This window comes from Gouania willdenowi, unplaced genomic scaffold (genome assembly GCF_900634775.1).
Source record: "Gouania willdenowi unplaced genomic scaffold, fGouWil2.1 scaffold_62_arrow_ctg1, whole genome shotgun sequence".
Lineage (NCBI taxonomy): Eukaryota > Metazoa > Chordata > Actinopteri > Blenniiformes > Gobiesocidae > Gouania > Gouania willdenowi.
In genome coordinates, this window is record NW_021145227.1 from 606,110 (window position 1) to 633,197 (window position 27,088).

General features: G+C 35.0%; 16 non-coding genes across 16 annotated transcripts; all 16 read right to left on the reverse strand.

The window, feature by feature from the left end:
* Window positions 1–13,238: 13,238 nt before the first annotated feature.
* Window positions 13,239–13,310, reverse strand: trnaa-agc (transfer RNA alanine (anticodon AGC)). The gene has a single exon. It is a non-coding gene; the product is annotated as a tRNA-Ala (tRNA).
* A 283-nt stretch (window positions 13,311–13,593) lies between these two features.
* trnaa-agc (transfer RNA alanine (anticodon AGC)) lies at window positions 13,594–13,665 on the reverse strand. Its single transcript has one exon. It is a non-coding gene; the product is annotated as a tRNA-Ala (tRNA).
* A 632-nt stretch (window positions 13,666–14,297) lies between these two features.
* Window positions 14,298–14,369, reverse strand: trnaa-agc (transfer RNA alanine (anticodon AGC)). The gene has a single exon. It is a non-coding gene; the product is annotated as a tRNA-Ala (tRNA).
* A 635-nt stretch (window positions 14,370–15,004) lies between these two features.
* Window positions 15,005–15,076, reverse strand: trnap-agg (transfer RNA proline (anticodon AGG)). The gene has a single exon. It is a non-coding gene; the product is annotated as a tRNA-Pro (tRNA).
* Window positions 15,077–15,748: 672 nt separating this feature from the next.
* On the reverse strand, window positions 15,749–15,820 carry trnap-agg (transfer RNA proline (anticodon AGG)). Its single transcript has one exon. It is a non-coding gene; the product is annotated as a tRNA-Pro (tRNA).
* A 284-nt stretch (window positions 15,821–16,104) lies between these two features.
* On the reverse strand, window positions 16,105–16,176 carry trnaa-agc (transfer RNA alanine (anticodon AGC)). Its single transcript has one exon. It is a non-coding gene; the product is annotated as a tRNA-Ala (tRNA).
* Window positions 16,177–16,808: 632 nt separating this feature from the next.
* trnaa-agc (transfer RNA alanine (anticodon AGC)) lies at window positions 16,809–16,880 on the reverse strand. The gene has a single exon. It is a non-coding gene; the product is annotated as a tRNA-Ala (tRNA).
* A 636-nt stretch (window positions 16,881–17,516) lies between these two features.
* On the reverse strand, window positions 17,517–17,588 carry trnap-agg (transfer RNA proline (anticodon AGG)). Its single transcript has one exon. It is a non-coding gene; the product is annotated as a tRNA-Pro (tRNA).
* A 285-nt stretch (window positions 17,589–17,873) lies between these two features.
* On the reverse strand, window positions 17,874–17,945 carry trnaa-agc (transfer RNA alanine (anticodon AGC)). Its single transcript has one exon. It is a non-coding gene; the product is annotated as a tRNA-Ala (tRNA).
* A 646-nt stretch (window positions 17,946–18,591) lies between these two features.
* trnaa-agc (transfer RNA alanine (anticodon AGC)) lies at window positions 18,592–18,663 on the reverse strand. The gene has a single exon. It is a non-coding gene; the product is annotated as a tRNA-Ala (tRNA).
* A 1,024-nt stretch (window positions 18,664–19,687) lies between these two features.
* On the reverse strand, window positions 19,688–19,759 carry trnap-agg (transfer RNA proline (anticodon AGG)). Its single transcript has one exon. It is a non-coding gene; the product is annotated as a tRNA-Pro (tRNA).
* Window positions 19,760–20,403: 644 nt separating this feature from the next.
* On the reverse strand, window positions 20,404–20,475 carry trnaa-agc (transfer RNA alanine (anticodon AGC)). Its single transcript has one exon. It is a non-coding gene; the product is annotated as a tRNA-Ala (tRNA).
* Window positions 20,476–20,759: 284 nt separating this feature from the next.
* On the reverse strand, window positions 20,760–20,831 carry trnaa-agc (transfer RNA alanine (anticodon AGC)). Its single transcript has one exon. It is a non-coding gene; the product is annotated as a tRNA-Ala (tRNA).
* A 613-nt stretch (window positions 20,832–21,444) lies between these two features.
* Window positions 21,445–21,516, reverse strand: trnaa-agc (transfer RNA alanine (anticodon AGC)). Its single transcript has one exon. It is a non-coding gene; the product is annotated as a tRNA-Ala (tRNA).
* A 1,517-nt stretch (window positions 21,517–23,033) lies between these two features.
* On the reverse strand, window positions 23,034–23,105 carry trnaa-agc (transfer RNA alanine (anticodon AGC)). Its single transcript has one exon. It is a non-coding gene; the product is annotated as a tRNA-Ala (tRNA).
* Window positions 23,106–24,101: 996 nt separating this feature from the next.
* Window positions 24,102–24,173, reverse strand: trnaa-ugc (transfer RNA alanine (anticodon UGC)). The gene has a single exon. It is a non-coding gene; the product is annotated as a tRNA-Ala (tRNA).
* Window positions 24,174–27,088: the final 2,915 nt, after the last annotated feature.

Here is a 27,088-nt window from a genome sequence, read left to right on the forward strand (position 1 = left end):
GTGTATAATGTATAGTGTGTGTTGTGTGTAGTATGTAGTGTATAGTTTATAATGTGTAGTATTAGTGTGTTGTGTAGTGTGTAGTGTGAAGTGTGTAGTGTATGTGTAGTGTGTAGTGTATAGTGTGTAGTGTGTAGTGTATAGTGTGTAGTGTTATAGTGTGTAGTGTGTAGTGTATAATGTGTAGTGTGTAGTGTGTAGTGTGTAGTGTATAGTGTGTAGTGTTATAGTGTGTAGTGTGTAGTGTGTAGTATGTAGTGTGTAATGTGTAGTGTGTAGTGTGTAGTGTATAATGTGTAGTGTGTAGTGTATAGTGTGTAGTGTATAATGTGTAGTGTGTAGTGTTTATTTATTGTGTAGTGTGTAGTGTATAATGTGTAGTGTGTAGTATGTAGTGTATAGTGTGTAGTGTGCAGTGTGTAGTGTGTAGTGTATAGTGTGTAGTGTATAATGTGTAGTGTGTAGTATGTAGTGTATAATGTATAGTGTATAGTGTGTAGTGTAATGTATAGTGTGTAGTGTGCAGTACACACACGCACACACACACACACACACACACACACACACACACACACACACACACACACACACACACACACACACACACGTTTAGCAGTAATGAAATGTTTATTGATGGATGATGGACAGAATGCTGGATCACTACCTACTGCTGTTTTCAGGAGGTCTTGGTAGCTTTTCTTCTCCTGCAGCTCAGCTTGTGATGTCCATGCTGAACTAGCAACAAGTTCAGGCTGCTGCCACGCAGCAAACTCATTCTGATCACTTTTAATAAGAGGGCTGTTCCTCTGATACCACACATTTACAGCTTTTTAATCACATACTATGATACATTCTGAAGCCAAACTGGTGATAGCTCAACAACTTGTGTTTTTAATCAACTTATCAAGTCTCCCCGTGACCCTGAAAAAGGAAGAAGTGGGTCAGAAAATGGATGGATTATCAAGTCTATGAACAAAGCCTTTTTCTCTAATGTTTGAAAGCTGATGAAGCAATGATACTGGTCTGTAGTTAGAGCTGCTTATATTAACACTCTAATACATGGAACACTTTCACTGTTTGATTATTTATTACAAATAAACCACTTTGGAATGATTTATTGAAGACATATTTGACTTATTTCTATATATTCTATATTAATTCATTAAAAGTTCATTTCAAAGCAATAAGTTGACATTTCATGATGTATTTTTAACAATGTGAACTATTTATTTTTAATCTACAGAATGAAAAAACAATGGAGTTAAACTTTTATTGACGACTTTTTTGGAATTCATCTGTGTTTCTTGGCTCAACAATCTCCTTAGTGAGGTCATATCCAACATTCACCAAATACCTGTTATATTTAGGATTAATATCTGTTATTCTTTCACTACATCATTACTCTTTATTAAATTATTTGCTGATTTTTTTTTTAAATGATTTAATTTACAACAGTCCATGTTTTTTTAGTGTTACTCATATACTGCTACAATTTTTCATGTTAATATACAGTATACAGTTGTCATAATGTTTACTCATTGGTTTTTATATCATGTATGCTTATCTTCTGCTTCTTTAGGTTTATAAAGCTTTTATTCAGGACATTTATCTTAGTGCATACAGTCTCTAAGGCCTCAGTAATCCAAGGCTTGTTCTAAAGCTTCTGCTTCCTGCTCTTTGTTTAAAGGACAGTTTTTCTCATGTAGCATCACTAATGTGGACATAAAGACATCATAGACATTGTTTGGATGATCACATTGATAGATCTAAGCCCAGCTCTGGTTTGTAACTGGAAGCTGTTCACTGATATCACTTCTAAATAATCCTTATTAATGTAGAAACAATCTCAAACTAAAGAATTCTGCACTTGTTTGACTTATTTTGTCAGAATTTGTTAGAAAGACGTCATGACTGGATGTGAAAGCAGCAGTTACTCTAAAAGTCTATTTTTAAACTCCTTCAGCTTCACTAAACACTCAGTTTCCAGAGGAACCTTCACTTCCTGTTCTTAGATCCATCCAGTGGATGTTCTTCTCATGGGAACCATGTGTGTTTGATGGAGGATTATGTGCTATCCAATGAAAAGCTCTCCCTCTCTCTGACATGTTTCTCTGTTCAAAGAAATCCAGCACAGACAATAACACGTCTTTATTTAAAGGAACAAAGCTTCACTGGACATTTGATATCATTACATTTACATTGATTCAAACTTTATGTCAGAAGGAAGATTTAAGAAGAACTTTAGGATTTATCATGGTTACATAGAACATTGTAAGTTCTAAAGAAAGGCTGGACAGGCTAAAGAACAGATTAAAGAACATTTCAGAGTCAGAATAAATCTATGAGCTGTAATCACAGAGTTGATAGAAATGTAAATATGGTGATAAAATGGGAGTGTTTGGACACTTTGGGCTCCCCTTCCCCTGATATTCATTCAGCACACTGCATGATCCATTCACAGGCTTTAGGCAGGGTTTCCCTGTCAGGAACCATTTCATCACATTCACTTCAACTGTAGAAAAACATACTTTATATAAAACACATCACATCTAAAATCAAGAAAATACTATTATGTGATGTATTAGATACTCATTTAAAACTCATTACAAATATGAATCCTTTATAAACACAGAGAAAAGAAACAGATTCAAAGGTACATGATGAAGATGGTCTGTATTAACACAGCATGTATATTCATCTACAAGTTAGGATCTGATTATTACATCTATTGGAATGTCTATAGTTTTATAGACTAATGATTATTATGTACTGTATACAAACACATGGACATCATAGACTTACATAGAATGTGTGTCAAACTCAAGGCCTGGGGGCCAAATTTGGCCCTCTAGAGCATCTAATTCAGTCTGCAGGGGAAAGTAAAAATGACAGAAAACAGGAATTATTTGTGTATCTACAATTCAGTTGTAGATGTCACGACTCCTCTAAAAACAAACAATTTTAAGTAAGCTCCACAATTTTAGCAGAGCTCACAGTTTTCCCATGCTGACATCACATGATGGGAGTTATTTTAAACTCAAATTATTCCACAACATTTCAGAAAATAAAAATAAAGTCACTCATAATCTAGGGCTGGTTTTTCTATAATCTGCAGCCCTTTGGACCCTAAACTGTTCTGTATTTAAACCCTCAACTAAAATGAATCTGACAGCCCTGATATAGAATCTGTCATTAGTGTATAATAATAATAATAATAATGTGAATCATTCTTCATATACATCATGTATGAATACAGAAGCTATAGAATGTATATCCTGTATAGAAAGTGAACAAAGGGAAACTTCTTCCTGCTTCCTTTCCAACTGATCATTGTATTGATCTTTTCTTTCAGACCACACCTTCAAAGATCAACAACTTCCTGAACTGTTGGTGTCCATTTTCCAGCTGACAGCAGGTTTATGTTGGAATCCTGTGCAGCCTGATCTCTGGGTTCTTCAGTCCAACACTGGAACCAGAAGGTGTCGTCACCATCCGTGTGTCGCTGGGATCTGAAGATGATTCCTGCTCCATGTCTCCATCCACACAGAGATGTGAGTGGAGAACAGATGAAGTGCTGAAGGTCTTCCCACACTCTTCACATCTGAGAACATTCTTCTCATGAACTCGTTGGTGGAGATTATGGTCAGATTTCCTCTTGTAAGATTTTCCACATGTGTCACATTTATGAGGTCTTTCTGATGAGTGGCTGATTTGGTGATGTTTTAAATCTCTATATGTTGTAAAAACTTTGTCACACTGGTCACAGGGACACACTTCATGTCCAGTGTGAGATCTCAGGTGTTCAGTGAGGGTTTGTTTCTGTTTATATATTTTCCCACAGTGGTCACAGTGATACAACTCTGTTCTGGAGTGAGTCTGCATGTGCTTCGCTAAAGATGATCTTCGTGTGAAAGTCTTTCCACACTGTTCACATCTGTGAGCTTTGATTCCACGGTGACTGAGGACATGTCGACTGAGGTGTCCAGATTGACTAAAAGTCTTTCCACATTCATCACATTCAAACTTTTTAACTCCAGTATGAACGACTTTGTGACTTATTAAGTTAGAACTGTAGGTAAAAGCTTTTCCACACTGGTCACAGTTAAATGGCTTTTCTCCAGAATGGATTCTTTGATGTCTAGTGAGGAATGATTTAAATCTAAAGTCCTTCCCACACTGGTCACATGTATGTTTAGCTTTAACTCCAGCTTGGCTCTGCTGTTGAACTCTTTGCTCTGAAGTTTTTCTCTTAGATTTGTTTCTTTGTTGTGGCTGAGCTTCATGGTCCTGAGAACGTTGAGGTGTCACTTTGTTCTGGCTTCCAGAGTCCTGTAGAACAGTTAGAGATTAAACACAGAGAAGGAACCAAACAAACATTTGTGAATCACTTGTTAAACCTCCAGCCCTAAACCAGCTCAATGTGGAAAAATGGATATTGGCACGTTAGCGCCCCCTACAGAGTGAAGATAATTTAATATGAGACAAATGTCCTATTGTAACACACTTTTCATAGGGTGTTTCACTGACAGGGTTCAAAGTTGCTGCAGATCATCTAGAGAAGTGGGACACCAAAAGAGATCCATGGATTTGTGTTAACTTTTACAGTGTTTGTAGGCAGAGTCGTGAATGTTGGCATAATTTTTTTTCTGAATACACATAATGGCTCCAAAAAACATACATTACAGAAAAATACACCAAACAAAATAAAATAGATTTGTGAAAAAAAAAAAACACACATTTATCATGCACATGTCTCATAAAATTAAACAAGGGAAATTGCACACGCTTTAAATAAATGATCTTTTTATGAATGTAGAGAAACTTCCTTTACTTCTTTTATCAATTAATTAATCTAAATCTAATTTTAAACCATATTTAATTTGCAGAATACCATACCAGATACTTGTTAAGCTTATTTTCTACAATGCTTGTCCAGCTTGAAAGAACATGGATGGAGAACAAGTAAGACGTGAGATCACCTCAGCTTTTAAAATTTTATTCAGTTTTGTTGTAGGTTTTGTAGCAGGTTGAAAACCTTAAAGAAAAGGATGAAAAAGAGAGAAAGGAAGAATGAGTTCTAATCAAATGTTTTTAAAAGAATGAACAACCTGAGCTTTTCCTATTTTAAACATTTTATTTATTAAATAAATTAATTTTCTGTTATTTAATAATTAATGTTTTTAAATCAACCTACAATGTTTAACTATTTCTATTTGACAAATTAAATCATGTGCTTTGCTGTACAAATTTTATCCATTTTAATTAAAGTCTAACTTTTTAACAATGTATTTTACCCATAAACTTATTTATTAACTTTAGTATTTATGTAAACTTATTTATCTGAAACTCTTAACCAATATTTATTATTCTTAACATATCTGTGATTTTATTCTTCATTGTTTTAACCTAAATTACACTATGAAATCACTATATATATATTATATCAATTGGATTAAATAGTACCTTAATGTATTTTGACTAAGATGTCACTAAATAAACAAACTGGTAAAGCCAAACACTTTGGCTGTAGAGTTAACTTACATTTGGGTCAAAATACATATAAACATGGAATCAGCCTGTGTACTTTAACATGACCTATATTCTAACTTAAATACGTGCTTTTAGGAGCTTAAAATAAACCATAATAATTCAATAAATCTGAAGACACTCACTAACAACATCTCTGAGCTCCTCCACTACATTATCTGAGTGTCCAAACACACAGGTGTGATAGATTTTCAGTCAAAGTAGTAGAAGGAGGAGCTTAGACCTAATACTTATGTTGGGGCTCCATCTAGTGTCTAATTGTAGAACTACATCTACACCTGACCTCAGGTGAACACAACAGAAATTCACAGAATTGGGTTTAAACACCGTCACTGTGAGGGAAAGAACATTTTTTATGCAGAAATGTCCTTCCAACTCTCTTTGTAGTCGTTTCAAACACCACCTAAACACCGTCTAACCTGGTAAAAAACTACACAAATCATCACTGACTCCTACATCAGAGACACCAGTGTCTGTTTAACTTTAACATGTCTGTGAAGCTCTGTCTGTTTCTCATAGCGCTGCTGTGCTCCGTGAAAACATGACTCAGCTTTAATCAGCTTCACTTGATCAGAGCTACAGAACATCTGGATAAAGTTGTTCTGTTGTAGACCATTAATACCAGAGATTGTAGAGTATGAAACATCATAGATTATTGATAACTTCTGATACTGTAAAATATTCTAGCCTCTAGTGGTGAAAAAACACTTCTTACACGTGATGTTTGCACATTTAGCTTTGTTTAATCATTACGTTCTGGAATGATGTCATCAGGATCATTTAAATGAGGTTAATTTAAATTAAGTTGATCAAAACTTAATCAATAAACCTGATCAGTATCAGTAAATCATTGATCCCTGAGGGTAAATATAGTGACATTAATGCTGTTCTTATACATCTTTATATGACATGAATAATTAAAAAGGAGCAGTCAGAATAATCCATGTCACTACAACTTATATCTACCTTTTAATTGTATTTTACTCATTATTTTAAATTACATTTTTATTTTTGACATACATTTTTGTTCAATTATAGTTTCCTTTTTATTAGTTTTTATTTTGTTTTCTCACAGTACAACTTATATCTTCTTTTTAATTGTATCTACTTTATTCTTCATTCATTCATTCATTCATTTGAGCAGCATATTACAAACTTATTTTACATAACAAAATTACAATAATTGTGCTCAAAAGGAATTAAGGTTTTTTTATTTATTTATTAGTATTTTGTTTCCTTACAGGAGTTAAAAACTAATATTTTCTGAAATAATTCATTAATATTTCTAAAAAAACGGAATTTTAAAAAATTGATGTGGAAAACAGAATTTGGAAAAAAAAAATGCTTTTAAATGTATGAAATCTTTTTAAAAATTGTAAATCAAATCGAAATATCTGTCAGAAAAATCACAATTAGGTTTTTTGTGAAAATGGTGCAGCCCTAATTAAAACACAAAATGCATTGAAGCTGTGATTCCACCGTTTAATTCTATCAGAGTAATGATGTTTATAACGTGGACCAAGTACAGTTGTGATGTATTAAAGGGTCTGTGTTAATGGAGGGCTACATGTAACTACAGTGTCTAAGTGACACACACACATAAAACACACTTACTGCTCCATCAACTCTGTAGTGCTCACATGTATTAAATACAGACGCTCCACGAGTCCACAGACAAGTTGGTCTGTTTCTAGACAAGCGTGCACTGACTGCGTCGTTTACTCACGTCTTTATAACATCATGTTTGGTTAGATTTTTAGTGCATCACTAATTAATAATGTAATTATTACCAATAAATTATTCTAAGGTCACTATTAACCTGAAAACCATAAACTACCTTTATCAGGTCTGTCTCTAGTTACATTAAATTCTAGGATAGATCTGCATAATGATAATAATCATCTTACTAGCACAAGCTAAAAATCTTTTCATAAATGATCTTTTTATGAATATAGAAAATGAGATGTTTCCTTTACTTGTTTTATAAATTAATTAATATAAATCAAATGTTTAATCATATTTAATTTGCAGAATACCATACGATATACTGGGTTCAAAACATCAACACGATCATTTTTAAATGAAAAAAAGTTATATTTTTAGTTGATTATTATCATATTTTAGTGTTTTTCTATATATATATTTGGTGTAGTAGAGGTGTGTGTAGATGTGACCTAATAAAGACTGTCAGTTATTTTCATGCTACGAGAGTAATTTTTTTTAAAAAAAGTTCTTGCTGATTAATGACAGTATTTAAGGTTATTTAATCAATAAAAACCATCAGAAAATCAGAGTGTTTTATTATTAATATCTTTGCTGTAGTGGATAGAGAGATATAATACAGACTGTTGGTTGTTTTCAGCCTATTACAGTAACTGTTAAAGAAGTCATTTTTAAGTTATTCTATTTTTTATGATTATTTACAAATAAAAATGATTTAAAAACCATTAAACAGTATTTTATTACCATCTCATCTGTAGTAGTTAGAGAGGGACTTAATACTGATGATCTGCTGTTTTCATGTAGTTGAATGATATTTGAATAAGTTAATGATAAATAATAATGATTATGTCAACGACAATTCTTCAAAAAACAGAAAAATATGTTTTGTTAATATATTTGGTGTAGTAGATGGAGACCAACTACAGACTGTCAGTTGTTTAGAGCAGTAATTCTCAACTGGTGGGTCAGGGTTTCCTCCAGTGCTCTATAGACCTGGGGGCTTTTCTTGCCCCCCCTTCCCTTTACTTGTGTATTTATTTTAAATGTGTTTTTTTCATGGTTCAATCATTTTTTTCATACTGTGGATGGAGCTGAACATTGTTTTTTCATGAGGAGTGGTTCATCTACCTTCTATATATCTGTGCTGAGAGCTGTATGCACGTTATGGACGTGATTAGCAGAGATATATCATCAAGAACTTTCCCACTGGTAAGAATAGTGTTGTCAAAAAACGAAATAAAGTGTCAATACCAAAAAGTTAGTATCAGATACTATACTTTCTCGGAAAGGTATCGATACTAACAGCACCATGTCCATCTCTTAATATATCTATGGTTCATCTCTAGTTTTTTCCCCCTCACCTGTTTCAATTGACAACTTCATTCGCTGCTGCAGACACAAACAGACACACGTGAAGCCCCTCCCCTCAGCTGCAGCTGAACACCAATAGGGAACTATAAATCACGGAATCGACCAATGACAACGGTTAAACGCGGAAATGGACAGAATCAACATGAAACGCTGTCACCGTGAGGCAAGGAATGTTTTTTATGGGGAAATGTTCTGGGGAGCACTGATAATGTGTGTACTAGACCATCAATACCAGGGATTGTAGAGTCTGAAACATCGTAGATTAATGATAACTTCTGATACTGTCAAATATTCTGACCCCTAGTGGTGAAATAACTGATGCATCCTTGCCTCCATTTGTTTTTGTGTAATCATTATGGTCTAGAATGATGTCATCAGGACCATTTAAATTAAGTTTTGATGAACTTAATTTAAATAAACCTAAACAATAAACCTGATCAGATTCAGTAAACCATTGATCCCTGAGGGGAAATATGATGACTGTGACATTAATGTTGTTCTCATACATTTTTATATGACATAAATAATTAAAAATGAGCAGTCAGAATAATCACTGTCACTACAATTTATATCTACCTTTTAATTGTATCTTACTTTATTTTTGAAATACGTTTTTGTTTAATTTAGTTTTTTTTATTCATTAGTATTTATTTTGTATTATACATCTTTTTTTCCGGAAAAAAATAAATAAAATACTGGAGCTCGGTTCGGCGGGTGGGACGGCTCGTAGTGGACGCCAGAAAAATTTCCTTATTTTCAAATCGAAAACTTGACAGGTATGAACAGAGTCGCTTAATGATGACGTAATGCCATGTGTGTCGTAAATGAACGAGATGACGAGTTTCTCTGTGGGAACCGAGTTGAGCTGGTGATCACGTCCGTTGTACCGTACCAGAAAGGGACAGGGAGGGGGGATTCCTGCTGTGAGCTTGGAACAGCCTGAGCTGGCAGTATGAGTACACCCATAATGGTGTCTTTCACTGGTTCTACATTCACTGGTTTTGTTCCACTCATTTCTCACCTTTTCTGAGGAGTCCATGTTTGCTGTCACGGCTGAGTGGTTCCACAATCCTCCATTCACCTGTAACATCAGCATGGAATCAGCTCCACCTGAAGGATGGAAGAGACAGAATGAACATGAAGGATCTAGAAATATTCATCTATCCTTTGCAGTGTCATCACTTTGAAATTGACTAAAACTATCAGTTTGTTCAGAGATCACATGATGTGGAGGAAAATGAAGGTCTTCAGTGGAAACAGTTTAACTTTACCGATTCTGCAACGTTGAGGAAAAAAAGAAAAAGAAAAAAACGGCCCTATTAATTAGAAAAGCTGGAGCGGAATATGGAATGAACTGATTAGATCAGAGTGTTTATATCACACATTTTAGATACAGGCCTATATAATGTGATAATAGTTTTTTGCTAATATTGGACTAGTATCAGATATCTATATCAGAATGTAACGTCCCTACTTTAAACTATTGTAGATGAAAGGTCACATGTCATGTAGGTAATGTAGGCCATTAATCTACTGCCACATGACAAGTTAAGATCTAAACCCAACCATATAACACTGATGGAAAAGGTTCATCATTCATTTATTGGTCACGATGGGGCGGGGCTAACACCGGAGCTACAGTCTATTTCCTACCAGGAAATATTGGCAGGGACGTATGTTTATTTCAAAATAAAGGTGCATCTTAAAGATGACGATGTTCATCCATGTCTTCATTGTGCATCAATGTAAATGGATCGTTAATTAATTAATTGATGTGGATCGATGTATTGTTACTCCACTATGTGGAAGCTGTTAAAAAAAGTTTCAGGCCAAACTGACACCGTGTCGTGGAGAAATTCACTCCACACACACACTAGGCATGGGCAGTAATACGGTAAAACTGTGGTGTGATAAAAATAGCAACGGTATCAGTATCATTAGGGCTGGGTATCGATTAGAATAACAAGTGCCCGATTCGATTTGATTCACGATTCACTTTTGATTGATTTAAGGATATCGAGCAGTATCAATTTTACTTGGATATGAAAAACATTCTCATTAAAACTAATGATGTATATAGTAGAAACTACAGCTTTATCTTGGTGCATTAGTAATTTGAATATTTACATTAATAATTGAATTTCATTAGGGATGTAACGAAGGCAGGTAAAAATCGATTCATAGGTATCATGATTCACATCGATACTGTGAAAATTTAAATTTGCTATTCAGAAGAGTTGGCGGCGGGCGTAATCTGCTAATACTTTCTATCTGGCCGCCTTCTACTTTTAAACATGTTCATAAATGATTCCTTACCCCTTTAGCACCAAAAGATATCTGTAATATTACGTGAATATCTGTAAAAGTCAGGTTTTTCTATGAGCTCTGTCTGCTAGCATAGCATCTCTTCTTCACTGCAAGATATCTGCATGACAACCGACCACAGTGAACATGACCTGAGCAGAGGGGTGGGCGATTCACAATCACAATTTTATCACAGTTTTTTTCATTCAAATAATTTAGACCATTTTAAAGTGATTTATTAATAAAACAAACTTACTTAAAATCATCGCCCTAAATGGAAAAGAAGGAATAAAAGATCATTTAAATTGTATGTAAGCAACTTATCAAACTGGTTCCAAGTACGATTAACATCAAACAAAAAGGCTGACATGTTATTTTAGTCACACAGTCTTTTTCCTTTGTTTAACTAAAGTGGTGTAGCATTAGCATTAGCAACACTTGTTACATAACCAGGTAGCAGATCAATCTACTGATTTCTATTAGTTATTGAGGTAACACACTCATATTAATAAAATCCTATTTTAATCAGTGTTTGAACGCCTCATTTCACACAATTTAGACATTCATATCCTTTATAAGATAAAACGTTACTGCTTTGGTTACATTAGGCCTGGGTGATATGGACCAATATTCATTCTCTCTATTTTTCCTTAAAATGGCAATAGGTTATATAAACCATTTATTTTTATTAATAGTTTTACAAGAAAAACAATAATGGCCCAAAGTCGATGGAGAAAAATGCCACAAAGACCCTTTTATTAATTCTGTAGCATTGCTTCTTTCAGGGCAGCTCTGAGTGGCTGAAAGTCGTTTTTAAAGTAAATCACATTCAGGACACTGTCTCTTTAAGAAAGTGTAAACAGCCCATTGAGCTGCAGCAGCAGCAGCTCTGTTACTGCGGAGCAACAGAGAGTTAGTTAGAGAAGAGAAATACATGCAGTGTTTCCTCAAACGTGTCTCAGTGCTTCAATACTCAGAACTGATGGAGTGTGTCTGTGCACTGGGGGGGGGGGGTTTAGAGTGTACTTATGCCCTGTTTAAGTGCTTAATAATTCTGTAATGTCTGTAATGCTGACACACTGACTAGTAAATGATGTGATTTGGCAGATAAAAAAACCTTTGGATGTTCTGTGTATGGACCACAGACATATGACACAGACAAGACACCGCAAGGGTTCAAATGTGAACTACAGATGGTTCTAAGATCTCTGTGATTTGGGAGATCGTCGTCATGTTCTAATCCTTAATGATCTAATATCGTCAGATCACACACCAAAACTGAAATGACTTAAATCAATTCAAAGCACAGGACAATGTAATAAAATTGTAAATAAAAGCAAACATCCAGAAATTAAAATAATTCTGAATTGTCTTAAAGTGTAATAAGTCAGGTCTTTGGTAAATCTAAGAAAATACTTTAAAATTCCTGTGAACAGTAAACTTCAAGAAAACTTCATTTTTCACCTTTTTTTTTTCATTGCTCATTCTCATCATTTGCTGCTGGAGCACAGGGAACAAATATAGTTTCCCATGGTCGTGAAGGCATCATGTTTATATGCAGCTTTCTCTGCCAATGTGAGTTTTGTTTACATGTATTCTGAGTGTTGATTGGCTGGAAGGCTGGGGAATGGGCGGGGCATAAGCGAAGAAAGAGTCACAGTGTCTTACATTCCGTTCTCACAGGGAAGTGTGAGTGAATGACGGTGTTAGACGTTCTTTGTGTGTTTGATTGTTTATCTTTAGCATCAACTATTGTCTACAGGTTACTATGACCTCCATTAAAAAGCCTTTAAAAGACCCTAAAAACTAGTCTAATTATGATGTGCACACTTAAACTGGGATTAAAATGCAGAAGGGCATGAAAATTGATTAAAAGTGGCAAACACCCAATTCAGAAAGAAGGCATAGAACTTCACAATCCAAGAGTTTTTGTTCCTTGGAGATGCCAGGGATTGAACATGGGGTCTCATACATGCTAAGCATGCGCTCTACCACTGAGCTACATCCCCAATTGTGTTCACAGAAAATGAGGAAAAAAAAAATGAGCAAAAAGTTGCAAATGCCCAAAATCATACGAAAGGCAATAGTAAGGCATAAGACTTGGAAAAATTTGGATTTTTTTTTTTCTTTATGAGAAAAGTCTATCAAAAGACCCTAAAAACTAGCCTAAATATGATGTGCACACTTAAACTGGGATTAAAATGCAGAAGAGCATAAAAAAATGAGAAAAATATGATATACACCCAATTTAGAAAGAAGGCATAGAACTTCACAACCCATGAGCTATTGTTTTTTGGAGATGCCAGGGATTGAACCTGGGGCCTCATACATGCTAAGCATGCACTCTACCACTGAGCTACATCCCCAAATGTGTTCACAGAAAATGAGAAAAAAAAAATGAGAAAAAAGTTGCAAATGCCCAAAATCATACGAAAGGCAATAGTAAGGCATAAGACTTGGAAAAATTTGTTTTTTTTTTTTTCTTTATGAGAAAAGTCTATCAAAAGACCCTAAAAACTAGTCTAAATATGATGTGCACATTAAAACTGGGATTAAAATGCAGAAGAGCATAAAAAATGAGAAAGATATGACAAAAACCCAATTCAGAAAGAAGGCATACAACTTCACAATCATTGAGTTTTTGTTCCTTGGAGATGCCAGGGATTGAACCTGGGGCCTCATGCATGCTAAGCATGCACTCTACCACTGAGGTACATCCCCTGTTTTTGTGATTAAAAATGAGAAAGAAAAATGAGAAAAAAGTTGCAAATGCCCAAAATCGGAGGTAAGATAATAGTAAGGCATGAGACTTGAAAAAATTTGGAGTTTTTTTTTTTTCTGAGAAAAGGCTATCAAAAGACTCTAAAAACTAGTCTAAATATGATGTGCACACTTAAACTGGAATTAAAATGCAGAATGGCATGAAAATTGATTGAAAGTGACAAACACCCAATTCAGAAAGAAGGCATAGAACTTCACAATCCATGAGTTCTCATTCCTTGGAGATGCCAGGGATTGAACCTGGGGCCTCATACTATGCATGCGCTCTACCACTGAGCTACATCCCCAATTGTGCTCACAAAAAATGAGGAAAAAAAAAATGAGCAAAAAGTTGCAAATGCCCAAAATCATACGAAAGGCAATAGTAAGGCATAAGACTTGGAAAAATTTGGATTTTTTTTTTTCTTTATGAGAAAAGTCTATCAAAAGACCCTAAAAACTAGCCTAAATATGATGTGCACACTTAAACTGGGATTAAAATGCAGAAGAGCATAAAAAATGAGAAAAATATGATATACACCCAATTTAGAAAGAAGACATAGAACTTCACAACCCATGAGCTATTGTTTTTTTGGAGATGCCAGGGATTGAACCTGGGGCCTCATACATGCTAAGCATGCACTCTACCACTGAGCTACATCCCCAAATGTGTTCACAGAAAATGAGAAAAAAAAAAATGAGAAAAAAGTTGCAAATGCCCACAATCGGAGGGAAGGCAATAGTAAGGCATAAGACTTGAAAAAATTTAGATTTGGATTTTTCTGAGAAAAGGCTATCAAAAGACCCTAAAAACTAGTCTAAATATTATGTGCACACTTAAACTGGGATTAAAATGCAGAAGAGCATAAAAAATTAGAAAAATGTGACAAACACCCAATTCAGAAAGAACACATAACTTCACAATCCATGAGTTTTTGTTTTTTGGAAATGCCAGGGATCGAACCTGAGACCTCATACATGCTATGCATGCACTCTACCACTGAGCTACATCCCCTGTTGTCTTGACAAAAAATGAGAAAAAAAAAATGAGAAAAAAGTGTCAAATGCCCAAAATCAGAGGTAGGATAATAGTAAGGCATAAAACTTGAAAAAATTTGGAGTTTTTTTTTTTTTTTTCTGAGAAAAGGCTATCAAAAGACCCTAAAAACTAGTCTAAATATGATGTGCACACTTAAACTGGGATTAATATGCAGAAGAGCATAAAAAATGAGAAAAATGTGACAAACACCCAATGCAGAAAGAAGGCATACAAGTTCACAAACATTGAGTTTTTGTTTCTTGGAGATGCCAGAGATTGAACCTGGGGTCTCAAACATCCTAAGCATGCGCTCTACCACTGAGCTACATCCCCAATTGTGTACACAAAAAATGAGGAAAAAAAAAAATGAGCAAAAAGTTGCAAATGCCCAAAATCATACGAAAGGCAATAGTAAGGCATAAGACTTGGAAAAATTTGGATTTTTTTTTTTCTTTATGATAAAAGGCTATCAAAAGACCCTAAAAACTAGTCTAAATATGATGTGCACATTAAAACTGGGATTAAAATACAGAAGAGCATAAAAAATGAGAAAGATATGACAAACACCCAATTCAGAAAGAAAGCATACAACTTCACAATCATAGAGTTTTTGCTCCTTGGAGATGCCATGGATTGAACCTGGGGCTTCATGCATGCTAAGCATGCACTCTACCACTGAGGTACATCCCCTGTTTTTGTGATTAAAAATGAGAAAAAAAAAATGAGAAAAAAAAAATGAGAAAAAAAAAATGAGAAAAAAGTTGCAAATGCCCAAAATCGGAGGTAAGATAATAGTAAGGCATAAGACTTGAAAAAATTTGGAGTTTTTTTTTTTTTTTATTTTGAGAAAAGGCTATCAAAAGACCCTAAAAACTAGTCTAAATATGATGTGCACACTTAAACTGGGATTAAAATGCAGAAAAGCATAAAAAATGAGAAAAATGTGACAAACACCCAATGCAGAAAGAAGGCATACAAGTTCACAAACATTGAGTTTTTGTTTCTTGGAGATGCCAGAGATTGAACCTGGGGTCTCAAACATCCTAAGCATGCGCTCTACCACTGAGCTACATCCCCAATAGTGTACACAAAAAATGAGGAAAAAAAAAATGAGCAAAAAGTTGCAAATGCCCAAAATCATACGAAAGGCAATAGTAAGGAATAAGACTTGGAAAAATTTGGATTTTTTTTCTTCTTTATGATAAAAGGCTATCAAAAGACCCTAAAAACTAGTCTAAATATGATGTGCACATTAAAACTGGGATTAAAATGCAGAAGAGCATAAAAAATGAGAAAGATATGACAAACACCCAATTCAGAAAGAAAGCATACAACTTCACAATCATTGAGTTTTTGCTCCTTGGAGATGCCAGGGATTGAACCTGGGGCCTCATGCATGCTAAGCATGCACTCTACCACTGAGGTACATCCCCTGTTTTTGTGATTAAAAATGAGAAAGAAAAATGAGAAAAAAGTTGCAAATGCCCAAAATCGGAGGTAAGATAATAGTAAGGCATGAGACTTGAAAAAATTTGGAGTTTTTTTTTTTTCTGAGAAAAGGCTATCAAAAGACTCTAAAAACTAGTCTAAATATGATGTGCACACTTAAACTGGAATTAAAATGCAGAATGGCATGAAAATTGATTGAAAGTGACAAACACCCAATTCAGAAAGAAGGCATAGAACTTCACAATCCATGAGTTCTCATTCCTTGGAGATGCCAGGGATTGAACCTGGGGCCTCATACTATGCATGCACTCTACCACTGAGCTACATCCCCAATTGTGCTCACAAAAAATGAGGAAAAAAAAAATGAGCAAAAAGTTGCAAATGCCCAAAATCATACGAAAGGCAATAGTAAGGCATAAGACTTGGAAAAATTTGGATTTTTTTTTTTCTTTATGAGAAAAGTCTATCAAAAGACCCTAAAAACTAGCCTAAATATGATGTGCACACTTAAACTGGGATTAAAATGCAGAAGAGCATAAAAAATGAGAAAAATATGATATACACCCAATTTAGAAAGAAGACATAGAACTTCACAACCCATGAGCTATTGTTTTTTTGGAGATGCCAGGGATTGAACCTGGGGCCTCATACATGCTAAGCATGCACTCTACCACTGAGCTACATCCCCAAATGTGTTCACAGAAAATGAGAAAAAAAAAAATGAGAAAAAAGTTGCAAATGCCCACAATCGGAGGGAAGGCAATAGTAAGGCATAAGACTTGAAAAAATTTAGATTTGGATTTTTCTGAGAAAAGGCTATCAAAAGACCCTAAAAACTAGTCTAAATATGATGTGCACACTTAAACTGGGATTAAAATGCAGAAGAGCATAAAAAATTAGAAAAATGTGACAAACACCCAATTCAGAAAGAACACATAACTTCACAATCCATGAGTTTTTGTTTTTTGGAAATGCCAGGGATCGAACCTGAGGCCTCATACATGCTATGCATGCACTCTACCACTGAGCTACATCCCCTGTTGTCTTGACAAAAAATGAGAAAAAAAAAAATGAGAAAAAAGTGTCAAATGCCCAAAATCAGAGGTAGGATAATAGTAAGGCATAAAACTTGAAAAAATTTGGAGTTTTTTTTTTTTTTTTCTGAGAAAAGGCTATCAAAAGACCCTAAAAACTAGTCTAAATATGATGTGCACACTTAAACTGGGATTAATATGCAGAAGAGCATAAAAAATGAGAAAAATGTGACAAACACCCAATGCAGAAAGAAGGCATACAAGTTCACAAACATTGAGTTTTTGTTTCTTGGAGATGCCAGAGATTGAACCTGGGGTCTCAAACATCCTAAGCATGCGCTCTACCACTGAGCTACATCCCCAACTGTGTACACAAAAAATGAGGAAAAAAAAAAATGAGCAAAAAGTTGCAAATGCCCAAAATCATACGAAAGGCAATAGTAAGGCATAAGACTTGGAAAAATTTGGATTTTTTTTTTTCTTTATGATAAAAGGCTATCAAAAGACCCTAAAAACTAGTCTAAATATGATGTGCACATTAAAACTGGGATTAAAATACAGAAGAGCATAAAAAATGAGAAAGATATGACAAACACCCAATTCAGAAAGAAAGCATACAACTTCACAATCATTGAGTTTTTGCTCCTTGGAGATGCCAGGGATTGAACCTGGGGCTTCATGCATGCTAAGCATGCACTCTACCACTGAGGTACATCCCCTGTTTTTGTGATTAAAAATGAGAAAAAATAAATGAGAAAAAAGTTGCAAATGCCCAAAATCGGAGGTAAGATAATAGTAAGGCATAAGACTTGAAAAAATTTGGAGTTTTTTTTTTTTTTTTTATTTTGAGAAAAGGCTATCAAAAGACCCTAAAAACTAGTCTAAATATGATGTGCACACTTAAACTGGGATTAAAATGCAGAAGAGCATAAAAAATGAGAAAAATGTGACAAACACCCAATGCAGAAAGAAGGCATACAAGTTCACAAACATTGAGTTTTTGTTTCTTGGAGATGCCAGAGATTGAACCTGGGGTCTCAAACATGCTAAGCATGCACTCTACCACTGAGCTACATCCCCAATTGTGTACAGAAAAAATGAGGAAAAAAAAAAATGAGCAAAAAGTTGCAAATGCCCAAAATCATACGAAAGGCAATAGTAAGGCATAAGACTTGGAAAAATTTGGATTTTTTTTTTTCTTTATGATAAAAGGTTATCAAAAGACCCTAAAAACTAGTCTAAATATGATGTGCACATTAAAACTGGGATTAAAATGCAGAAGAGCATAAAAAATGAGAAAGATATGACAAACACCCAATTCAGAAAGAAAGCATACAACTTCACAATCATTGAGTTTTTGCTCCTTGGAGATACCAGGGATTGAACCTGGGGCCTCATGCATGCTAAGCATGCACTCTACCACTGAGTTACATCCCCTGTTGTCCTGATGAAAAATGAGGGAAAAAAAATGAGAAAAAAGTTGCAAATGCCCAGAATTGGACTTAAGGTAATAATAAGGCATGAGACTTGAAAAATTTTGGATTTTTTTTTATTTTGAGAAAAGGCTATCAAAAGACTCTAAAAACTAGTCTAAATATGATGTGCACACTTAAACTGGGATTAAAATGCAGAAGAGCATAAAAAATGAGAAAAATGTGACAAACACCCAATGCAGAAAGAAGGCATACAAGTTCACAAACATTGAGTTTTTGTTTCTTGGAGATGCCAGAGATTGAACATGGGGCCTCATACATGCTAAGCATGCGCTCTACCACTGAGCTACATCCCCAATTGTGTACACAAAAAATGAGGAAAAAAAAAAATGAGCAAAAAGTTGCAAATGCCCAAAATCATACGAAAGGCAATAGTAAGGCATAAGACTTGGAAAAATTTGGATTTTTTTTTTTCTTTATGATAAAAGGCTATCAAAAGACCCTAAAAACTAGTCTAAATATGATGTGCACATTAAAACTGGGATTAAAATGCAGAAGAGCATAAAAAATGAGAAAGATATGACAAACACCCAATTCAGAAAGAAGGCATAGAACTTCACAATCATAGAGTTTTTGCTCCTTGGAGATGCCATGGATTGAACCTGGGGCTTCATGCATGCTAAGCATGCACTCTACCACTGAGGTACATCCCCTGTTTTTGTGATTAAAAATGAGAAAAAAAAAATGAGAAAAAAAAATGAGAAAAAAAAAATGAGAAAAAAGTTGCAAATGCCCAAAATCGGAGGTAAGATAATAGTAAGGCATAAGACTTGAAAAAATTTGGAGTTTTTTTTTTTTTTTTATTTTGAGAAAAGGCTATCAAAAGACCCTAAAAACTAGTCTAAATATGATGTGCACACTTAAACTGGGATTAAAATGCAGAAAAGCATAAAAAATGAGAAAAATGTGACAAACACCCAATGCAGAAAGAAGGCATACAAGTTCACAAACATTGAGTTTTTGTTTCTTGGAGATGCCAGAGATTGAACCTGGGGTCTCAAACATCCTAAGCATGCGCTCTACCACTGAGCTACATCCCCAATAGTGTACACAAAAAATGAGGAAAAAAAAAATGAGCAAAAAGTTGCAAATGCCCAAAATCATACGAAAGGCAATAGTAAGGAATAAGACTTGGAAAAATTTGGATTTTTTTTCTTCTTTATGATAAAAGGCTATCAAAAGACCCTAAAAACTAGTCTAAATATGATGTGCACATTAAAACTGGGATTAAAATGCAGAAGAGCATAAAAAATGAGAAAGATATGACAAACACCCAATTCAGAAAGAAAGCATACAACTTCACAATCATTGAGTTTTTGCTCCTTGGAGATGCCAGGGATTGAAACTGGGGCTTCATGCATGCTAAGCATGCACTCTACCACTGAGGTACATCCCCTGTTTTTGTGATTAAAAATGAGGGAAAAAAAATGAGAAAAAAGTTGCAAATGCCCAAAATCGGAGGTAAGATAATAGTAAGGCATAAGACTTGAAAAAATTTGGTTTTTTTTTTTTTTTTTTTTTTTGAGAAAAGGCTATCAAAAGACCCTAAAAACTAGTCTAAATATGATGTGCACACTTAAACTGGGATTAAAATGCAGAAGAGCATAAAAAATGAGAAAAATGTGACAAACACCCAATTTAGAAAGAAGGCATAGAAGTTCACAACCCATGAGCTATTGTTTTTTGGAGATGCCAGGGATTGAACCTGGGGCCTCATACATGCTAAGCATGCGCTCTACCACTGAGCTACAACCCCAATTGTGTTCACAGAAAATGAGAAAAAAAAAAAATGAGAAAAAAGTTGCAAATGCCCACAATCGGAGGGAAGGCAATAGTAAGGCATAAGACTTGAAAAAATTTGGAGTTTTTTTTTTTTTTTTGAGAAAAGGCTATCAAAAGACTCTAAAAACTAGTCTAAATATGATGTGCACACTTAAACTGGAATTAAAATGCAGAATGGCATGAAAATTGATTAAAAGTGGCAAACACCAAATTCAGAAAGAAGGCATAAAACTTCACAATCCAAGAGTTTTTGTTCCTTGGAGATGCCAGGGATTGAACCTGGGGCCTCATACATGCTAAGCATGCGCTCTACCACTGAGCTACATCCCCAAATGTGTTCACAAAAAATGAGGAAAAAAAAAATTAGCAAAAAGTTGCAAATGCATAAGACTTGGAAAATTTTTTTTTTTTTTTTTTTCTTTATGAGAAAAGTCTATCAAAAGACCCTAAAAACTAGTCTAAATATGATGTGCACACTTAAACTGGGATTAAAATGCAGAATAGCTTAAAAAAATGAGAAAAATATGATATACACCCAATTTAGAAAGAAGGCATACAACTTCACAATCATTGAGTTTTTGCTCCTTGGAGATGCCAGGGATTGAACATGGGGCCTCATGCATGCTAAGCATGCACTCTACCACTGAGGTACATCCCCTGTTTTTGTGATTAAAAATGAGAAAAAAAAATGAGAAAAAAGTTGCAAATGCCCAAAATCGGAGGTAAGATAATAGTAAGGCATAAGACTTGAAAAAATTTGGAGTTTTTTTTTTTTTTTTTTCTGAGAAAAGGCTATCAAAAGACTCTAAAAACTAGTCTAAATATGATGTGCACACTTAAACTGGAATTAAAATGCAGAATGGCATAAAAATTGATTGAATGTGGCAAACACCCAATTCAGAAAGAAGGCATAGAACTTCACAATCCATGAGTTTCCATTCCTTGGAGATGCCAGGGATTGAACCTGGGGCCTCATACATGCTATGCATGCGCTCTACCACTGAGCTACATCCCCAGTTGTGCTCACAAAAAATGAGGAAAAAAAAAAATGAGCAAAAAGTTGCAAATGCCCAAAATCATACGAAAGGCAATAGTAAGGCATAAGACTTGAAAAAATTTAGATTTGGATTTTTCTGAGAAAAGGCTAACAAAAGTACCCTAAAAACTAGTCTAAATATGATGTGCACACTTAAACTGGGATTAAAATGCAGAAGAGCATAAAAAAATGAGAAAAATATGATATACACCCAATTTAGAAAGAAGGCATAGAACTTCACAACCAATGAGCTATTGTTTTCTGGAGATGCCAGGGATTGAACCTGGGGCTTCGTACATGCTAAGCATGCGCTCTACCACTGAGCTACAACCCCAATTGCGTTCACAGAAAATGAGAAAAAAAAAAAATGAGAAAAAAGTTGCAAATGCCCACAATCGGAGGGAAGGCAATAGTAAGGCATAAGACTTGAAAAAATTTAGATTTGGATTTTTCTGAGAAAAGGCTATCAAAAGTACCCTAAAAACTAGTCTAAATATGATGTGCACACTTAAACTGGGATTAAAATGCAGAAGAGCATAAAAAATTAGAAAAATATGATATACACCCAATTTAGAAAGAAGGCATAGAACTTCACAACCCATGAGCTATTGTTTTTTGGAGATGCCAGGGATTGAACCTGGGGCCTCATACATGCTAAGCATGCACTCTACCACTGAGCTATATCCCCAATTGTGTTCACAAAAATGAGAAAAAAAAAAATGAGAAAAATGAGAAAATGTGACAGACTCCCAATTCAGAAAGAAGGCACAGAACTTCACAATGCATGAGTTTTTGTTTTTTGGAAATGCCAGGGATTGAACCTGAGGCCTCATACATGCTATGCATGCACTCTACCACTGAGCTACATCCCCTGTTGTCTTAAAAAAAATGAGAAAAAAGTTGCAAATGCCCAAAATCAGAGGTAGGGTAATAGTAAGGCATAAGACTAAAAAATTTTGAATTTTTTTTTTTTTCTGAGAAAAGGCTATCAAAACACCCTAAAAACTAGTCAAAATATGATGTGCACACTTAAACTGGGATTAAAATGCAGAAGGGCATGAAAAATGAGAAAAATATGACAAACACCCAATGCAGAAAGAAGGCATACAAGTTCACAAACATTGAGTTTTTGTTTCTTGGAGATGCCAGAGATTGAACCTGGGGTCTCAAACATGCTAAGCATGCGCTCTACCACTGAGCTACATCCCCGATTGTGTACACAAAAAATGAGGAAAAAAAAAAATGAGCAAAAAGTTGCAAATGCCCAAAATCATACGAAAGGCAATAGTAAGGCATAAGACTTGGAAAAATTTGGATTTTTTTTTTTTTCTTTATGATAAAAGGCTATCAAAAGACCCTAAAAACTAGTCTAAATATGATGTGCACATTAAAACTGGGATTAAAATGCAGAAGAGCATAAAAAATGAGAAAGATATGACAAACACCCAATTCAGAAAGAAGGCATACAACTTCACAATCATTGAGTTTTTGCTCCTTGGAGATGCCAGGGATTGAACCTGGGGCCTCATGCATGCTAAGCATGCACTCTACCACTGAGGTACATCCCCTGTTTTTGTGATTAAAAAGGACAAAAAAAAAATGAGAAAAAAGTTGCAAATGCCCAAAATCGGAGGTAAGATAATAGTAAGGCATAAGACTTGAAAAAATTTGGAGTTTTTTTTTTTTTTTTTCTGAGAAAAGGCTATCAAAAGACTCTAAAAACTAGTCTAAATATGATGTGCACACTTAAACTGGAATTAAAATGCAGAATGGCATGAAAATTGATTAAAAGTGGCAAACACCCAATTCAGAAAGAAGGCATAGAAGTTCACAACCCATGAGTTTGTGTTTTTTGGAGATCCCAGGGAATGAACCTGGGGCCTCATACATGCAAAGCATGCACTCTACCACTGAGCTACATCCCCTGTTGTCTAGACAAAAAATGAGAAAAAAAAAATTTGAGAAATAAGCTGCAAATGCCCAAAATCAGAGGTAGGGTAATAATAAGGCATAAGACAAAAAAAAATTTGGAGTTTTCTTTTTTTTCTGATAAAAGGCTATCAAAAGACCCTAAAAACTAGTCTAAATATTATGTGCACACTTAAACTGGGATTAAAATGAAGAAGAGCATAAAAAATTAGAAAAATGTGACAAACACCCAATTCAGAAAGAACACATAACTTCACAATCCATGAGTTTTTGTTTTTTGGAAATGCCAGGGATCGAACCTGAGGCCTCATACAAGCTATGCATGCACTTTACCACTGAGCTACATCCCCTGTTGTCTTCACAAAAAATGAGAAAAAAAAAAATGAGAAAAAAGTGTCAAATGCCCAAAATCGGAGGTAGGATTATAGTAAGGCATAAGACTTGAAAAAATTTGGAGTTTTTTTTTTTTTTTCTGAGAAAAGGCTATCAAAAGACCCTAAAACCTAGTCTAAATATGATGTGCACACTTAAACTGGGATTAATATGCAGAATGGCATGAAAAATGAGAAAAATGTGACAAACACCCATTGCAGAAAGAAGGCATAGAACTTCACAATCGATGAGTTCTTACTTTTTGGAGATGCCAGTGATTGAACCTGGGGCCTCATACATGCAAAGCATGCGCTCTACCACTGAGCTACATCCCCAATTGTGTTCACAAAAAATGAAAAAAAAAAAAAAAAGAGCAAAAAGTTGCAAATGCCCACAATCGGAGGGAAGGCAATAGTAAGGCATATGGATTTTTCTGAGAAAAGGCTTTTACAACTGTGATAATCACATCCTTACAAAACCTTTTGGGCAGAGCTGTGGTGTGGTCCCTCTCCATGCCCTCCTACTAATCTACAGGCAGCAAGACATATTAAAAGGTTAGATTCTATGGAATCACAGGAAAGCCAAAATTAAAAGGAAAGGCATGTGGAAATAAAAAAGAGAATCAATAATGAAAAAATATATAAATGAAGTCATTCTTTTTCCATTTTGCTTTTTTCATTTTGTCTTTGTCTTTTCCATTTGCGTTTTTACTTCATGACTCAAGCTGTCGATAAAAGCAAAGTCAAATCAATGACCCGCCCACAGGGTCAAAAATTCAGAAATTAGCGAGGGCCACGGGCCATTTGTCCCTCAATTTAGCCAAAAATGCCCAAAAAAAACATGTTCCATGGACCAAAACTGGGACTGTTTGTTGTCAACAACTTATTATTCTCTGGAGCGGAACGTTGTTTACGGAAGCTCTGACGTGCACCGCCACCGCCCACACACCACTGTCTGTGTGTGTGTGAGGTGTTTGTCACGGCTACCAGAAGCTGCCTTGCAGTGATACATCATGGACCACTACTGTGTTAAAACCAAACAACCATCCAACAAAGTGAACCAGTCCAAGTTCCTCCATCAGATCCACCCAACGTTCTACAAACACGGAACAGAGATGAACCTGTAGCAACGATTATGAACTGGAAACTCAACTAAAGCTAACTATGCTAAGCTAACCCACCGACACACAGACAGGGTTAATGCTAACCACTCCATATAAGGACCAATAGACCAAGTAAAAAAAAAAAAAAAAAAAAAAACATCTTTTACTGTCATAAAACCACTGAGCCATTGATTTGTTTATGATCAGATTAAACACTTGTATGGAAGAATAAAAGCAAACCATGTCACACGTTGTGTGGAATAAATATTAACTAATGTCACTATTAATTCATCCCAACTTGGTAAATGGACTTGATTTTATATAGAGCTTTATCACCACTGAAACAGTGGCGCTAGTCGACCACTGGGAGCAACTTAGGGTTCAGTGTCTTGCCCAAGGACACTTCGACACATAGTCAGGTACTGGGATCGAACCCCCAACCTCTCGATCGGAGGACGACCCACTACCACCTGAGCCACGGTCACCTTTGTGAGCTCAATATTTTTTATTATATTTCATCAGCAGTAAAAACACTATTGAAGTTATTTGTGATTTTTTTAATAATATTAATTATATTTCAAGTGAGGAAATAAATGAATTACATACAGTAACACTAATAGTGATCCACATGCACAAATATATTTCATAAAATATCAGCTCATGAGCTGTTTGAGTCAGCATTTATTGTAGCCTTTTTAAATGTGTCTAGTGATGTATTCACATATTTGTGTTTGTAAGGAACCTGTTTACACTAAGTTGTGAATTTTTTTATTTATTTCTTTTATTTGTAGTTTTTATTTATTGTGATTTTTATCATTATCGCCCATATTTAGAACTAACCACTAAAATTAAAACATTGCAATTGTATAAATTAATGTTAATGCTTTAAAGAATAAATAAATTAAAAATAAGAAAATGTTTATTTAGCACAGACATTCCAACAATGCACAATATAAAATAAAATAGTTTAACCTGACCCCACTCATACATTAAATAATGTTGTACAGGCCTATAACTGAGCTGTTGGAAGAGTCACATTAAATATTTTATCTAATTAAAACACAAAGTGCATTAAAGTTATTGATGAAAAATCAGCTTCTATTGGTTATATTTATTTCTTTAGATGCACACACAGCTCTGTGTACATGTCTTTAACTCGCTGGTTTACTTTTAATCCAATCAACAGATAATCTTTATAACGTGGACCATTTACAGTCGTGATAAAGTTCAGACGGGCACTGACAGCAGAGTTGTGGCACAAATATAACGCCATACATGCCCTGCTTCAGATTGTTGTGTAGAGGTCCCACGGTACTACAGTGTTGATGTGACAAAACCATAAAACACACGTACTGATCCATCAACTCTGTTTAGAAAACTCTTCAGCTCTGTGAGTCCACGGACACGTTGGTCTGTTTCCAGACAAGCGCACGGTGTCCGCGCTGTTTACGTCATCACAAGATAGTTACAGCTTGTTTTACGTGTTCTTTTGTTGTAGTGAACGTGCACTGTGTGTTGATGCACTGATGCATATTCTGCTTGCTTTTAAAATGTAATCCCTCAAAATAATCCCCGTTTTTATAAAAAAAAAACATGTAATCTGATTACACATTTTTTAATATACTGTCACAGATTACAGTTACATGTTTTTTGTATCCTGGTTACGTAACACTGTTACTTGTAATCCGTTACTCCCCGAGCCTGCTAATACATAGCGACTACAAGCAGGAATTGTGTGATCAGCTATCAACTCGTCAGCCTGGACAGAATGACCCGCCCACATCCCTTGCTGTGGGCGGGTCTTTGATTTGACTTTGCTTTTACCAACAGCTCGAGTCATGAAGTAAAAGCCAGGCCAGATGTTCAGCTGTGGTTCTCTCAGGACAGGGGTCTGCAACCTGTGGCTCTGGAGCCTAATGTGGGTCTTTGACTCTATGCAATGGCTCCTTATAGCTTTAAAAAAAACTATTGAAATAAATAGTTATTTTTTACAGAGGCTATTAATGATTAATGACAAATAAAATCATGATATAACAATTTGTTAAACTAAAATAAATCAAGTTGTGCAATGACTCAGCACTTTCCGACTTCACCTCCTGTAACATCTACAGACTAGGGCTGGGCAAAAAAAACGATTTAATCGATTAA